This window comes from Triticum aestivum, chromosome 6A (assembly GCF_018294505.1).
Source record: "Triticum aestivum cultivar Chinese Spring chromosome 6A, IWGSC CS RefSeq v2.1, whole genome shotgun sequence".
Lineage (NCBI taxonomy): Eukaryota > Viridiplantae > Streptophyta > Magnoliopsida > Poales > Poaceae > Triticum > Triticum aestivum.
Window position 1 is genome coordinate 497321030 of NC_057809.1, and position 14949 is coordinate 497335978.

A 14949-nucleotide genomic window follows, 5' to 3' on the forward strand; every position below is an offset into this window, starting at 1 on the left:
GAGGAGTTAGGAATTCGCCAGTGCGGATTACCTACACAGTGAGGAACATGATAGCCTTGAGGATTTTTCTACTCAAAATTCCGACCGTTGCTGTGCTATGAGCCAGCTTTCCCAAAATATCTATCCACCTAACGGTCATATCATTGAAGGGCATTTATGTCTTATCATGTCGGGCTGCTCCCTAGGCTATAAATAGCCGCCCCCTACAACCACTAGCTGGTTGGCTACTCCGAGAGAAACTGACACTTGTCATTTGAGAGCAACCCATCCTCCGAGGACTTTGAGCGAAAATCATCAAGTGAGGAAAAACCCAAACCCAAACACCTACAAACCCCAAGTGATTGAGCATCACTGAAGAGATTGATCCTGCGTGGATCCGACGCTTGTTACCTTTCAAGACTGTGCTTCTTCCAGACGGTTAGGTGTCATGGTCTAGAGCATCCAAGAGGAATTGTGGATCGCCAAGTGACCAAGTTTGTGAAGGTTCGGAAGTCACATGAAGACTTACCACGAGTGATTGGGCGAGGTCTGTGTGACCTTAGCTCAAGGAGAATACGTTGAGGACTTGGTGTCCTGACCTGCGTGTTCAGAACTGGGTGTGTGGGACTGTGTGTCCTCGAGTTTAAGTACTCAGCCGCTCCAACCAGACGTACAACTGAGACAACAGTTGGAACTGGTCTACCAAATCATTGTCTTCACCAAGCTTACTGGTTCAATTTCCTCAACTCTTTCATTTCATCATAACTGTGTTGTGTGATTGTTCATATCTGTGCTTGAAGACTTTGACTGAATATTTTCTCAATTTCTTCAGTTCAGTTTCTTCAGTCTGTTTGTCTTCATCCTGTGCTATCCTGTGCTTACGCTTTCCTTACTCTGTGCCTGTCTTCATTTCATCATGATGACTATGCTTGTGTTGTGTTATGTTTACTTTTGAGTACTTATTCCGCTGCTAGTAGTTCTTCGCTAAGGAATTTCCTCACCTGCAAATTTCCTCTGTGAAGAATTAATAAAAATCGCCTATTCACCCCCCCCCTCTAGTCGATATAACGCACTTTAACCTCCCATTTGAAGTTGAGCGCCCTCTCGAAGAGATCCATGCTAACGAAGAATTCGCCCTGGTCCATACCGCCCACTTCGAAGGTGGCATCCTTCACACCGGGAAGGATGCCACCCGAGTGCCCGGTGGTCCCACTAGATGGGAGCCAATTCCAGGTGAATAGGTGTGGGCTAAGACTATCATGCTCGGGGAGAGAGAAGTCTGTGCGCATGGTTGCCTGGATGGCAATGCTGTAGCGACCAGACCTCAAACAGTCTGATCTCTGTGCTCAGCTGTCATCCCTGGATCAGTAATGCTAACACCACACAGTACTCGGAGGATTTATAACAGAGTAGCAATCACACACATATTACATCGAGTGTCTCAATAGAGAACTTATTACAATAAATATGGCTTAAGGCCATCTAATAAATATAACAGCAGAAGGCTTGGAAGATAAGTGAGTCCATCAACTCCAACGGCATCACTGAGTATAGAACCACGACCTAAAAACTCCTTAATCATCGTCTGAAAAGTCTGCAACATTAACGTTGCAGCCCGAAACGGGTCAGCACATGGAATATGCTGGCAAAGTAACACATAGAGAGTAATGGAATGAAACAGCTATACTATATGCATATTTGGCTGGTGGAAAGCTCTATGGTTACAGTTTTGCGTAAAGCCAATTTTTCCCTACTGCAAAGGAAAAAATTTATTTAACTATCATGGTAGTTGTTAAACATTGAGAATGGTTGACAGCATTCTCAATCCCAATTAAGCATCATCATTAAACCCAACAAAATTAATTTAGAGTAACATGTTGAGATTCACATGATAATCCAAGTACTAGATACTCAAGATGTCCATAACCGGGGACACGGCTAACCATGATTAGTTTATATATTCTGCAGAGGTTTGCACACTTTTCCCCACAAGACTCGATCGCCTCCGTTTGGTTTCTCGCACTACATGGTGTTTGAGAAGACGGATGACCGAGACATAGTCTTTCAGAAGCGCTAGCACCTTACGATGGATAGACCGTTACACCTACTTTCCCCTACATCTGCTAGTCTACCCTGTAAGAGTTCGCACGACTTAATCAACTATGCTAGAGCCCATAATAGCTTGTGGCTGCACACGGAAGTTTCTAGTATGAAAATCTCATGATCCTTTTGGGCCCGGGTGGCGGTCCATAAAGAAAAACAGGCAATCATGGAATACCCAGGTACCTCAATCCACTTGCCACCTTAGATAAACCATTAGTTAACAAACTCACATCTTTCATGGATATCACTCACCCAATCCACGTCTACTAGCATAGCATGGCATAATAGGCAAACGTAGAAGTAACTCCCAAAGGTTTCATAATAAATAGGTAATAGGTACTACCTCAACTCCTTCCCATCCCATAATTTAATTAGATCCTAATCATGCAATGTTTGAGGATTGATCTAATGCAATAAAACTGGGTAGTAGAAGGTATGATCAAAGTGTTACTTGCCTTACTGATGATCCGCGAAACCTAGAGATTCGAAGTAACAGGTGGCGCACTCCGGGTATTCTATCATAGACAAACAAACAAGCATACAATAAGTATTCATCTAATGCACGGGTAAAACTGAAATAAGAGATCTAACCAGAAAGTTCAACTTAAGAACTCCGGTTTGCAAAAAGAATCAAATCAAACGAAGCAACGAAAGTCAAACGGCAAAAGAAACAGGCTTCATTTACTATTCTGGATCTAGGGAAATTTTTACAATGGCAAAAACTTGTTTAAGTAGGTTAAACGGATAGAGGGTTTTGAGACGAAACTCTAGGCGCTTGAATCGCCTGATTCTGATAAACGAGCGGAAAGTTATACTAAAACGAAAATCGGATCAGGAATCGCGAACAGAAAATCGTGGATTTAATCCAAGAAAAAGAAAAACGACGAACGTTCGCTAGAACGAACGAACGGACGAACACTCGCTAAATAAATAAACCGGAAAAACCGATATATTTAAAAAAACCGCGACCTTTTTTTTCTTTTTTTTTACCTCGGGAGGCGGGTCGGCGGCGGCTCCGGCGGCTCCGGCGGCGGCGGCGGGCGCGCGGATCGAGGCGCGGCTAGGGTTAGGGTTGGTGGCGGCTCTGGTGGGCTGGGGCGGCTCGTGCGGCGGCTATTTAAAGGCTGCCCCCGGGCGGAGTCCCGCTCGGGTACGGCCCAAAGTCGGTTCGCGTTTTTTTAATTATTCCTTGCAGAAAAACAAATAAAAGAAATACTAAACGGACTCCAAAAATCCCGAAATAAATTTTCCCGTGCTTCTAAAATCAAACCGCACAAGGTGAACATTTATTTGGGGCCTAAATGCAATTTTGAAAAACGCACATTTTTCCTAAATTCAAATAAAATACCAAAAAACTCCGAAATAAAATCTTATTTGATTTTATTATTAAATCCTCAATATTTCTTTATTTTGGGAAAGTCATTTTATTCCCTCTCTCATATTTTTGTAATAGAAATAATTGATGATAAAATAATTAAAATCAAATGATCCTATTCTCAAAATTTGAGAAAACTCAAATATGAAAATAATGAATTCCCCAACTCTCTCCGTGGGTCCTTGAGTTGCTTAGAAATTTCTAGAATCAAAACCAAGAGCAAATAAAATATGATATGCAATGATGATCTAGAGTATAACGTTCCAAATTGAAAATTTGGGATGTTACAAACCTACCCCTCTTAAGATGAATCTCGCCCTCGAGATTCGGGTTGGCTAGAAAATAGGTGAGGGTGGTCCTTGAGAAAATCTTCCTCTCGCTCTCAGGTGGCTTCATCCTCCGTGTGGTGGCTCCACTGAACCTTACAAAACTTGATAACCTTGCTGCGGGTGACTCGGCTAGCAAACTCGAGAATCTTAACAGGTTTCTCCTCATAGGTCAAATCACTGTCCAACTGAATTGCTTCCAATGGCACTGTGTCTCTCAAGGGTATGTCAGCCATCTCCGCGTGACACTTCTTCAACTGAGAAACGTGGAACACATCATGAACTCCTGACAATCCTTCAGGCAATTCTAACTTGTAGGCCACTTCTCCCATACGTTCCAATACTCGGTATGGTCCTACAAATTGTGGCGCTAACTTTCCCTTAACACCAAAGCGCTTTGTTCCCCGAAGTGGGGATACTCGAAGATAAGCTCTATCTCCAACTTCGTAAACTGTCTCCTTGCGTTTAGAATCTGCATAACTCTTCTGTCTGGACTGGGCTATCTTGAGCCTATCGCGAATCGATTTCACCTTCTGTTCAGACTCCTTAATCAAGTCAGGTCCAAACAACTGGCGGTCTCCAACTTCATCCCACGACAATGGTGTCCTGCACCTCCTTCCGTACAAGACTTCGAAAGGGGCCATCTTTAAACTGGATTGATAGTTGTTGTTGTAAGAGAATTCGGCATACGGCAAATTCTCGTCCCAACTAGATCCGTAATCTAGCGCACAAGCTCTCAGCATGTCCTCCAAAATCTGATTGACTCTCTTGGTATGTCCATCTGTCTGTGGATGAAAAGTTGTGCTAAACTCTAGCCTGGTACCCAAAGTTTCGTGCAACTGATTCCAGAACTTTGAGGTAAACTGGGTTCCTCTATCTGATACTACACTCCTCGGAACTCCATGTAAGCATACAATCCTGGTCATGTATATCTTTGCCAACTTAGCACTGGTGTAAGTGGTCTTTACTGGGATGAAATGAGCTACTTTCATCAACCGATCAACTACAACCCAAATCGAGTCATAGCCTGAACGACTCCTGGGTAATCCCGTGATAAAATCCATGCCTAACTTATCCCACTTCCATTCGGGTATCGGCAATGGTTGTAGCAATCTTGCTGGCTTCTGATGCTCTGCCTTTACTCTCTGACATACATCACAAACTGCTACATACTCCGCAATATCTTTCTTCATTCCGGTCCACCAAAAAATATCCTTCAAATCCAAATACATCTTCGTATTTCCTGGGTGAATCGAATATGGTGAATCGTGTGCCTCTTGCAGAATCAACTTCCTGATCTCCGGGTCATTGGGCACATAAACACGGTCTTCAAACCATAGGGTGTCGTGCTCATCCTCATGAAATCCTTTAGCCTTTCCTTCGCTCATTTTCTCCTTTATGGAGGCAATCTCCTTGTCAGTCTTCTGAGCTTCTCTGATTCTATCCATCAAAGATGACTGAATCTCCAATGCTGCTACATAGCCTCTCGGGACTATTTCCAAACATAGTTCACGAAGATTTTCGGCTAACTCCCTTGGTATTTCTCCCGTCATTAGTGTATTGACATGGCTTTTGCGACTCAATGCGTCAGCTACTACATTAGCCTTTCCGGGATGGTAATGCAATCTCATATCATAATCCTTGATGAGTTCCAACCATCTCCTTTGTTTGAGGTTCAACTCCTTCTGCGTGAAAATGTACTTCAAACTCTTGTGATCCGTGTACACCTCACAATGATTTCCAATGAGGAAATGTCTCCAAGTCTTCAATGCATGCACTACGGCTGCTAACTCCAAATCATGCGTAGCATAATTCAACTCATGAGGTTTCAGTTTTCTTGAGGCATATGAAACAACTCTCCCTTCCTGCATAAGCACTGCTCCAAGTCCTCGACGTGAAGCATCGCAGTACACCTCATAATCCTTGGTCTGGTCTGGCAAAATCAACACTGGTGAAGTAACCAAGTGTTTCTTCAACTCCTGGAAACTAGCCTCACACTCCTCAGTCCATATGAACTTGGTATCCTTCTTTAATAACTCAGTCATAGGTTTTGCAATTTTTGAGAAATTCTCAATAAATCTCCGGTAGTACCCTGCGAGTCCATGAAAACTCCGGATCTCTCCAACTATTGTTAGCACTTCCCAATTTGTCACACTGTCAACCTTAGTGGGATCTACTGATATACCTTCTCTGGATATAACGTGTCCAAGAAATCCTACTTCCTTCAACCAAAACTCACATTTGCTGAACTTGGCATACAACTGATGTTCTCTAAGCTTCTCAAGTACCAATCGCAAATGTTCCTTATGCTCCTCTTCACTTTTCGAGTAAACCAAAATATCATCAATGAACACCACGACGAACTTATCCAAGAACTCCATAAACACTTTGTTCATCACGTTCATAAAATAAGCAAGTGCGTTAGTCAGACCAAATGACATAACGGTATACTTGTACAGCCCATACCTGGTGGTAAAAGCTGTCTTAGGTATATCTTGTTCTCGAATCTTCAACTGGTGGTATCCTGATCGTAGATTGATCTTGGAAAATACCTTAGCTCCTTGCAATCGATCAAACAGATCATTGATCATTGGTAGTGGGTACTTATTCTTGATCGTTACTTCATTCAACCCACGATAATCAACAACCATCCTTAACGATCCATCCTTTTTCTCCACTAGAAGTACTAGTGATCCCCAAGGCGACGAACTTGGGCGAATATATCCTTTATCCTATAACTCCTTAATCTGCTTCTTAATCTCCACCAAATCCTTTGCAGGCATCCTGTATGGTCTCTTTGATATTGGCCCTGTGCCTGGCAATAGCTCAATCAAAAACTCAATATCTCTATCCGGTGGCATGCCTGGCAACTCCTCTGGAAATACTTCAGGGAAATCCCTTACCACTGGTACTTCCTCCTGCACAACTTCTGTTAAACAATTTACTTGAGTCCCTTTTGGCACATGTCGGGATACATACTTGATCCTTCTCCCTTCTGGGGTGGTAAGAAAAATTGTCTTACTGGCGCAATCGATGTTTCCTCCGTTGCCATTACCATTCTTGGTGCCGTTGTGATTGTGCGAGCTACCTCCTCCATGGGTATGCTGAAAATGTCCTCCCGACCTAGGGGTAAAACATGGCTTCTGCTGAGCTCCAGAATTGTACTTCCCTTGTCCATACTTCCTCTTGCGGTTCTCAATTTGCTGCTCCTTGCCTTCAATCATAAGAGCATGGTCTACCAACTCCTGGTAGTTGTTGAAGGTTGCTACCATCAACTGCATGCTCAACTCATCATTCAGTCCTTCCAGAAACTTCTCCTGCTTAGCTGCATCCGTAGCAACGTCATCTGGGGCATAACGTGCTAATTTACTAAAGTCATCCATATACTGGCCAAATGTCCGTCCTCCTTGGTGCAAGTTGCGAAACTCTTGCTTCTTCATGGCCATAGCTCCTGCTGAAACATGGGTAGTACGAAAAGCCTGCTGAAACTGGTCCCATGTGACAGTGTCGACAGGGAAAGTGGCTGTGAAATTCTCCCACCATGATGTTGCGGGTCCTTCAAGCTGATGTGCGGCAAACTTCACCTTCTCCGCATCTATGCATCCTGCTGTGGTCAACTCCCTAGCTGTCTTGCGGAGCCAATCATCTGCTACCATCGGCTCGGTGCTACTGGAAAACACCGATGGATTCAGCCTAAGAAAACGGGCTAAGTGATCAATAGGTGGTGGTGGTGATGGGTTGTTGTTGTTGTTCCCCTGATTTTGATTCTGAACTAGCAACTGCATCAATGTGTTCTGCTGCTGGATCAATTGGGTGAGCTCTGGTGGAAAGGTAAATCCAGGGTCACGTCTCGGAGGCATCTGAGGGTTTAGAAAAGATGAGATTTAAGAATAGAGGGGGTCTAAAGAGAAAACACTACCCATATGCACATGAGGCAAAAGCAAACAATTCACTTCATTCAATCAAACAAGGGCATGAACGTCCTTCCTGGAACTTGAACTTGAATCATCCAGTGCTCCTCTTCAGGTAAAGTGGCGTTGTAGGTTCTGGTGAATCTTGGTACTCCTATGTTCAGGTATCTAGTGACTTCCTTCAGGTGACGTCCAAAGGGTGTATCGTCATCCGGTTGCGTGAACTTGTTCCTTGCATCCGCCATCCTAAAGAGTAGAAAAGATGAGAGGTCAGAAGAGAAGAGAGTGAATAGTGATCTAGGTCTTTAGCTTAGTGGTCGTGTCCTACAGTCAGTGTGTGCTCTGATACCATCTCTGTAGCAACCAGACCTCAAACAGTCTGATCTCTGTGCTCAGGTGTCATCCCTGGATCAGTAATGCTGACACCACACAGTACTCGGAGGATTTATAACAGAGTAGCAATCACACACATATTACATCGAGTGTCTCAATAGAGAACTTATTACAATAAATATGGCTTAAGGCCATCTAATAACTATAACAGCGGAAGGCTTGGAAGATAAGTGAGTCCATCAACTCCAACGGCATCATTGAGTATAGAACCACGACCTAAAAACTCCTTAATCATCGTCTGAAAAGTCTGCAACATTAACGTTGCAGCCCGAAACGGGTCAGCACATGGAATATGCTGGCAAAGTAACACATAGAGAGTAATGGAATGAAACAGCTATACTATATGCATATTTGGCTGGTGGAAAGCTCTATGGTTACAGTTTTGCGTAAAGCCAATTTTTCCCTACTGCAAAGGAAAAAAATTATTTAACTATCATGGTAGTTGTTAAACATTGAGAATGGTTGACAGCATTCTCAATCCCAATTAAGCATCATCATTAAACTCAACAAAATTAATTTAGAGTAACATGTTGAGATTCACATGATAATCCAAGCACTAGATACTCAAGATGTCCATAACCGGGGACACGGCTAACCATGATTAGTTTATACACTCTGCAGAGGTTTGCGCACTTTTCCCCACAAGACTCGATCGCCTCCGTTTGGTTTCTCGCACTACATGGTGTTTGAGAAGACGGATGACCGAGACATAGTCTTTCAGAAGCGCTAGCACCTTACGATGGATAGACCGTTACACCTACTTTCCTCTACATCTGCTAGTCTACCCTGTAAGAGTTCGCACGACTTAATCAACTATGCTAGAGACCATAATAGCTTGTGGCTGCACACGGAAGTTTCTAGTATGAAAATCTCATGATCCCTTTGGGCCTGGGTGGCGGTCCATAAAGAAAAACAGGCAATCATGGAATACCCAGGTACCTCAATCCACCCAGATGTGTGTTTAAGTTGCCACCTTAGATAAACCATTAGTTAACAAACTCACATCTGTCATGGATATCACTCACCCAATCCACGTCTACTAGCATAGCATGGCATAATAGGCAAACGTAGAAGTAACTCCCAAAGGTTTGATAATAAACAGGTAATAGGTACAACCTCAACTACTTCCCATCCCACAATTTAATTAGATCCTAATCATACAATGTTTGAGGATTGATCTAATGCAATAAAACTGGGTAGTAGAAGGTATGATCAAAGTGTTATTTGCCTTGCTGATGATCCGCGAAACCTAGAGATTCGAAGTAACAGGCGGCGCACTGCAGGTATTCTATCACAGACAAACAAACAAGCATACAATAAGTATTCATCTAATGCATGGGTAAAACTCAAATAAGAGATCTAACCAGAAAGTTCAACTTAAGAACTCCGGTTTGCAAAAAGAATCAAATCAAACGAAGCGACGAAAGTCAAACGGCAAAAGAAACAGGCTTCGTTTACTATTCTGGATCTAGGGCAAATTTTACAGTGGCAAAAACTTGTTTAAGTTGCTTAAACGGATAGAGGGTTTCGAGACGAAACTCCAGGCGCTTGAATCGCCTGATTCCGATAAACGAGCGAAAAGTTATACTAAAACGAAAATCGGATCAGGAATCGCGATCAGAAAATCGCGGATTTAATCCGAGAAAAAGAAAAACGACGAATGTTCGCTAGAACGAACGAACGGACGAACGCTCGCTAAATAAATAAACCGGAAAAACCAATCTATTTAAAAAAACGAAACTAAAAAAAACCACGACCTTTTTTTCTTTTTCCTTTTTATTACCTCGGGAGGCGGGTCGGCGGCGGCTCCGGTGGCTCCGGCGACGGCGGCGGGCGTGCGGATCGAGGCGCGGCTAGGGTTAGGGTTGGCGGCGGCTCTGGTGGGCTGGGGCGGCTCGGGCGGCGGCTATTTAAATGCTGCCCCCAGGCGGACTCCCGCGTGGGTACGGCCCAAAGTCGGTTCGCGTTTTTTTTAAATTATTCCGCGCAGAAAAACAAATAAAAGAAATACTAAACGGACTCCAAAAATCCCGAAATAAATTTTCCCGGGCTTCTAAAATTAAGCCGCACAAGGCGAACATTTATTTGGGGCCTAAGTACAATTTTGAAAAACGCACATTTTTCCTAAATTCAAATAAAATACCGAAAAACTCAGAAATAAAATCTTATTTGATTTTATTATTAAATCCTCAATATTTTTCTTTATTTTGGGAAAGTCATTTTATTCCCTCTCTCATATTTTTGTAATAGAAATAATTGACGATAAAATAATTAAAATCAAATGATCCTATTCTCAAAATTTGGGAAAACTCAAATATGAAAATAATGAATTCCCCAACTCTCTCCGTGGGTCCTTGAGTTGCGTAGAAATTTCTAGGATCAAAACCAAGAGCAAATAAAATATGATATGCAATGATGATCTAGTGTATAACATTCCAAATTGAAAATTTGGGATGTTACAAATGATGTCTATGTGTTCATCTCGCATGTACTCGATGAGTTGGCGACGTCGGCCGTCATGGCCAAAGCCACGGATGTTCCAAAAAAGGACCCGCATCTAAACCGCCATCGAGGTGCTGCTTGACCCCAAAATAGTGGAGGCGTTGCGGGCCCTGAGAGAGGCAGTGCGGGAGCGAGTACGACCACGAATTTCCTCGACCGGTGCCCTAGCGGGAGGCTGGGGGCCGGAGTATGGAGGAGGCGGGCCCGGGTCTCAGCAAGTTTCCCGTCGAGGATATCACGTGCCCGGATGGCCGCAATATGCTCTTAGGGGAGCCTAACTCCCGCTGGGGGGCCATCCAACTGTTTCAACGCCCTTATAAAAGGAACATATATTTACCAGTTTGCATCAAGTTGATTGTGATGAGGATCATTAAAAGTAGGTAAGAACAACAAAGTCAATAGTTCAGATAGCTATGTATGGTCAACTGGTTTCTTGTACCGATGCACCAACAAAGTCGGAGAAGTTGCAAAGTTTTGACACCTCATATTTACCATTACAGTTCTCGTGTTCATACTTCATAATCCTCTTTGTGTGAGAACAAAGAACACGTGCCACGAGAGATATGTAATGAATGAACATGTTGAACAGTGAAATGCATGATTTAATTTCTGGTCTCTTTTAATGAATAGGTTGAACGCTTGCATGTTTAGGAGAAACTTAGAATTCCGATCATAGGGTCGTTCCTGTTTCGTTGATGTTGAGAGTGTTGAGCGTACATTGTCCACTGCATATGTATAGGACTTGGGTTTGTATTTATACCGTTGTATCTCTCTCTCTCCCCTCATATATTTGTACATCTTGGGAGACAAGTAGAGGCCAGTCCACCCTATACCTATATATGTGCACCATGCACACGGTCAATGATTATCGATTCGTGCAATCTCATTCTTCCTAACTAACATGGTATCAGTTTAGCATGCCGATCCCTTTCCTAGCTTCCGCCCTAGCCCGCCGCCGCCCTACAGCCGTTGCTGCCCCTCTTGCGTCGCCACCGCCGCTGTACGCCGCCGCCGCGTCCCCTTCCTCCCTGCAGCCACCGCACTTCGCCTGCTGCCACTGCCTTCCCTTCTCCTCCTAGCCGCCGCGCCACCCAACCCTAACCCTACCCAGCGCCGCCGCTGGCCAACCCACTCGAGCCGCCGCCGCCTTCCCTCCGTCGCCGCTGCTCCATGGCCTCTCCCCACTCTAGCAACTCCAACCCGTTCGCCGGACCTGAGCCCGATGCAACCGTTGTTCGCGATCTCAACATCCACACCCGCGTCCCCATCAAGCTCGACCAATCCAACTCCTCGTACTACGCCTGGAAGACCTACTTCAACCTTGTCTTCCGCGAGTATCATCTCCTCGAGCACATCGACGGGTCTGTGCATGGCGACATCATGGCGGGCGATCCGGACTGGGCGGCCATTGAGGCCTCTCTCATCCGGTGGTTCTACCTCACTGTCTTGTTGGACATCTTCCACACGGTTGTCTCGGAGAACGACGACGCGTGTGCCGTATGGACCAAGATGAACGCCCTCTTCACCGACAATAAACTCCAACGTCTTGTGTTTTTGCCGCAGGAATTTTTGGGTGCCATCAAGATGACCCACCCATCGACGACTACTGCATGCGCCTCCGCCGGCCCCGACACACCCGCGCCCGCCCGCGCCATCGCGGTATTTCCCCTCCCGACGGCCCCGCCCGGGCCACCCGCTCCCTCACAGCAGCCGTAGCAGCAGGGCGGTGGCCGCCGCAACCGGTGCCGCTGTAACGCCCGGATAAGCGTGCCACGGTTACTGTTGATAATCTACCGTTAGTTCAAAACCGAGTCAAATTCAAATATAAAATAAAGTTAAATAATAAAAGTTTTCCAAAGTTAAAACAAAAATGTTCGGGCAGTGCCATAATTTGCATATTTAATTATGGTGTAATAAACACATTTTTATAAAGTGCCTAAGTATTTTAAAATAGATTAAATCAGAAAAGGAAATAAAAGAAAGAGAGAAAACACGAAAACAGAAAAACAAAAGACAAAAAAATATAAAAGAGAAAGCAACCCCCCCCACTGGGCTCTGGCCCAGCAGGCCAGTGCCCAACTGGGCTAAGGCCCACCCCCACTCCCCATAACCCCCACTCCCTCTCGGTCCAACCCACCGTCACCACACTCCCCCCCCCCCCCGGGAAAATATCCCCTCCCCCTCTCCTCCCGATTGGATCAAGATCGAGGAGGGGAACCGCTCGCCGCCGCCGCCCGGAACCTCCACCACCCGACGCGTCCCTGCTGCTCAACGCCGTCGCCGGATCGCTACCTCGCCGGTTCTCCCTCACCGAACTGCCTCCTCTCGGTCGCCCCCCTCGACAAACGTTTCCCCGATCCCTGCACCACGCCGTGAGCCCGCACCCCTCCTCTCTCTCCCCTTCCCGGTGGCCACCGCGCCCCCTGCGGCTGCTCCTCTGGCGCCGCTCGCCCGAGCCACTGGCCTCCATCCCCTCTGCCCCACGCTCGCCGTTGCACCTCCGTCCGGCCCAGTGCTTGCGCTCGCCATGCCTGGACCGGCGCCCCGCTCACCCGCCGATTCCGCACGCGGCCGCAGCCCCTTGCATGCCTCGCGCCCTGCCTCCGCCGCTGCCTCTCTTTCCCTCACCACCACGTCGCCCGCCCTGCTCGCGCTCCCCTGCCCCCCCCCCCCCCGTGGCGCCTCAGCGTCGGTCGCTGTCGCCGGCCACCGCGTCCCCGCGGTTGTGCCCGCTCATAGCGCTCGGGGCTGTCCCGCCCGCAGCCCCGTTAGTCGAGCCCGTTAAGGCCCCTGGGGCCTATGACAGATGGGCCCCACGCCCAGAACGTTTTAACAAAAAAAGATTAAAAATAATAAATAAAAATAAAAATTAATTAATCTTAATCAATTAATTAAAGAATTATTTAAACTATTTAATCCTGATTAGATTAACCTAACCACTGATTAAACTAATTGACCTTGTTTAATTAACCTGCTAACTAAATGTGTCAATGACGAACGGGACCCACCTGTCAGGTCGACCAGGTCAAATGCTGACATCATGATGACGTCAGCAAACACTATTCTGGATAATGTTGATTTAATTAATTAAATAAATCCTAAAAATAATTTAAATCTTCTACAATTAATATAAAATAAACCGTAGCTCAGATGGAAATACTTTGTACATGAAAGTTGCTCAGAACGACAAGACGAATCCGAATAGGCAGCCTGTTCGTCCGCCACGCGTCCCTAGCATAGCAAACACGCAACTTTCCCCCTCCGTTTCATCTGTCCGAAAATACTTTCCCGGATGTTTTCCCTCTTCACCGGTACCACCTCGTACCGCGTTAGGGCACACCTAGCATCACGCTTTGTCATGTCATGCATCGTCATGCATTTGTTTGCATTATATTTATTGTTTCTTCCCCCTCTTCTCTCGCTAGACACCGAGACCGATGCCGCTGCTACCTAGTAGGACTACGGTGTTGACGACCCCTCTCTCTTGCCAGAGCAACCAGACAAGCCCCCCCTTGATCACCAGATATCGCCTACTCTTCTCTATACTGCTTGCATTAGAGTAGTGAAGCATGTACTTCTCGCCTAGACCCCTGCGCCATAGGATTTAGATCGGTGTGCTGACCTCTCTGTTATGCCTAGGTAGGGCTGCGACGTGTTGATCTTTCGAGGCCGGGCATGACCCAGAAAAGTGTGTCCAGACAAAGGGGATCGAGCGTGTTGGGAAATGTGGTGCACCCCTACAGGGAAGTTAATCTATTCGAATAGTCGTGATCTTCGGTAACAGGACGACTTGGAGTTTTACCTTGACCTTATGACAACTAGAACCAGATACTTAATAAAACACACCCTTCCAAGTGCCAGATACAACCAGTGATCTCCCTCTCACAGGGCGACGAAGAGAGGATCATCGGTTAGGATTATACTATGCGATGCTACTTGGTGAACTTACCATCTACTCTCTTCTTCTGCTGCAAGATGGAGGTTACCAGAAGCGTAGTCTTCGAAAGGACTAGCTATCCCCCTCCTATTCCGGCATTCTATAGTTCAGTCCACATATGATACCCTTATTCCATTTGATACCAATGCATACATATGTAGAGTAGCTCCTTGCTTGCGAGTACTTTGGATGAGTACTCACGGTTGCTTTGCTCCCTCTTTTCCCCCTTCCTATACCCGATTGCTGCGACCAGGCATTGGAGCCCAGGAGCCAGACGCCACTGTCGATGATGACTACTACTACTCGGGAGGTGCCTACTACTACGTGCAGCCCGCTGACGACGACCAGGAGTAGTTTAGGAGGATCCCAGGCAGGAGGCATGCGCCTCTTTCGATCTGTATCCCAGTTTGTGCTAGCCTTCTT